Source organism: Theobroma umbraticum, unplaced genomic scaffold (assembly GCF_002168275.2).
Source record: "Theobroma umbraticum cultivar Fairchild unplaced genomic scaffold, ASM216827v3 scaffold_67.0, whole genome shotgun sequence".
NCBI lineage: Eukaryota > Viridiplantae > Streptophyta > Magnoliopsida > Malvales > Malvaceae > Theobroma > Theobroma umbraticum.
In genome coordinates, this window is record NW_018397262.1 from 4429523 (window position 1) to 4432824 (window position 3302).

Below are 3302 nucleotides of genomic sequence, written 5' to 3' on the forward strand. Positions count from 1 at the left end.
GCTTTAACCTAGTCAACTAGTCAACAATGGGATATGGGACCTGCATGACAAAGAAGTCTCCCTAACCCTTAGCCTACGGTGGTGCTAAATTCAACGGGACATCACCTCATTGAATATTAGACCCTTCATGTTTTGTTCTTCGCGGCTAGACTTGATCAGTGCCATTAAAGGTTACGCTCTAAACATCGATGTGAATAATTATAGTTGCCTTCTCATTAATCAACGTTAGGGACCGTTAGATTAATATTAATTGAAAGTTATGTGATGTAGAAACTATTAATTGAATATTGTGTTCCAGCAATTTGCACAGACGATTTCCTTGCACGACTTTAGTTGACTTGGCAGCTTATAAATATTAATGTCTGCTTTATTCCACCATATATTTTATATACGATTGTTGATCTTCTTCTGAATCAGAAAAATGAAGTGTTTACGTAGTGTCAATCAATTTCTCTGCCTTCTTTTGCTTTGCTTGAATTTTCAAGCGACTCTTTCATCCTTTATATCTTCTTCTTTAGCAACACAAGTGTGTTCTCACAATGAGAGTACTGCCTTGATTCAATTCAAGAAGTCATTTTCCTTGGACGAAGATGCTTCTAAGGAATGTGGCCATAATGGCATTCGATCTTATCCTAAAACGGATTCATGTAAGGAAGGTACAGACTGCTGCTCATGGGATGGTATCAGTTGTGACAGTGAAACAGGTCAAGTGATCGGCCTTGACCTCAGTTATAAGAGTTAAAAGTATTTAAAATTTCAATTGAATCATGTAGTTTTAAAATTATACATTTAATTGGTCATTTTCAAACAAATTAGAATTAATAGTAAAATTCCGATTTTATCTCATTTATTGATTAATTAGGAAACTTTCTCTAACGGCTTCTTTTAGGGCTTGGATAACGTGGGGTGCTAGGGCTTTAACCTCTTCATGGGTCTTGCCTTCAAATAAGCCATAAGTATAATCATTCGTTCCAATTTCTCCAATTATGAAAAGAACTGTTTTATGTTTCTTGAAGCAATCTATCAAACACCAAACAAAATAAAGCCATTAATATTGCTATGTGTGTGCATTAGATGTTAAAAATTATTCTTTATGATGTTAATTATTAACTTTAAGTGGATGATAGGATGACAAATAAAATATTTAAATGTATCTTAATATAGGATATGATCCAATCTCTATGTTTTCTTTTACACTCCTAAAGGGATATCTTTTAAAATTTTGTATTTAGTTTTTCATTTGTATAGAGAGAGGTAATATTAGAATTTAATTAATCATTCACTTTAAGAGGAGAATATATAAGATGACAAATAAAGGATGACTCATATTTCTAAAAAATATAAAATACTTCAATCTTGTTGAAAATGGAAGGATTATTTTAATTCTATGGTTTATATTGGATTAGAGGTTAGACATCCTTACTAAATTTATGCCTATTTAATTACCTCTGCAAAGTTTCATAATTCTTTTAAAATTTTCTATTTAGTATTCAATGCATAGATATGATCAACTTTAATCAATGAAAAGAAGAAAACCATTCTCTAACTATACCAAACAAGATATATAAGATGAGAATTATCTTACTTTATATATTATTAATTTTATGCACATTAAATTCATGGTGAAATAAAATCATCTAATTTACCCACTTTCTTCTCTTATTTTATTTTATTTCTATATAAATGCATTCATATTATTCCTTGTAACTAATCAATGAACTAATGTCCATATAATTGTTACGAATCGAAAATATATTTAATTCTTGGGATATTCTTAGAAGAGGTAGGTAATCACCTTTGTGATCTCGAAATGTCTCATTGAAATGATTAGACATCTAATCAAGTTGTCAAATAAGTATTTATTTATTTTATTATATTTAATTAAATCTTTATATTTTTATTTTAAATGAAAGAAGTGTTTATAACTAATCATCGACTTAGTCAAAATATCATTTATCATTTTACACTACATAACGTTGATGTAACATACTGATATGTTACAATAAATAATGACATGATTTGCTGATTTGATATGATTGGCATGGTTATATGACAAATTTTACCTTCCACATCAACATCATGTAAGTATAAAATGACAAGTGATTATTTAAACTAATGACAATTAGTCAACCATTAAGAAAGAATTATTTGATCCAAAATAAAAGTAAAAGAATTTGATTGAACGTAATAGAAGAATAAAAAATTGTTTGAATTTTCTTAACTATTTCATGAGTTTAATTTTAAAGCATTATACCAAAATTAATCTACCACTTATAATATCATGATTTATCCCTAAATAAAATAATATTCTATTATGCACAATTAAATGTACTCAAATATCTAATACAAAATTGAAATGATCTTTCTTTTTATTTGGTAATGGCTTCTTATAGTTGTTTTAGAAAATGTTTATAACTAAATATCTTCTATTAAGCGGTTAAAAATTAGTACATTAATATACCAAAACTAAAAAAACTACATTTAACTTATTAACTCATTTTGCATAATGACTCATTTTTATTTATTTTCTTCTTAATATTGACATCCTCATTAAAGTAAATTGATTATTTGGTTATTAAATTAAATATTGACTATTTTATCTATTTTTTCTTATTAACCTTGAATTAATAAAATTAAATTTAAAATTAGTATAAACGAATGTAGAGTCCTACATAAACTGATGTAATAAACGCAAGTTAGCTCACAAGAATCCATGACTTTGCCATCAAGGCGGTGAAGGAGGATTGAAACAACTTCACCAACTCAACTACAAAAACAGAAAAGGCCAGCTCTTTTAATATTCACAAGGACCATTCTATTGCTCTTTCTTGCTGCTTTCTTTCTCCTGGTTGGTTTTCCAATGCCAAGAATGGAATGGACTCAGCGATTACAAAGCAATTGTAATCTATCTTCAGGAAATTGGCCCCAGAGCAATCTATCTTCCTTCAAAGGATGTTTGGCTCTCAAGTGTCTACATCTTAATCAAATAGAACAAGTATGGTTTGATAAAAGTCATTGCATTGGTTGAACTCTTTTTTCTTTTTTTTTATTTAAAAATTTATTTAAATATATAAAAGTTTTATTAATTAATGTCAAATTTTTAATTATTTATATCGGCAAGGATACACGATCAAGACAACTTCACCAACTCAAACTGTAAAAACACAAAAAGCCAGTCCTTGAAGGACTATTCTATCACTCTTATTCCTCTTTCTTAAACAGAAAAAGCCATCCTTGAAGGACTTTTCTATCTCTCGCGATTGCCTGGTTTTCCGATGGGGAGAATGGAAGGGACTCGGAGT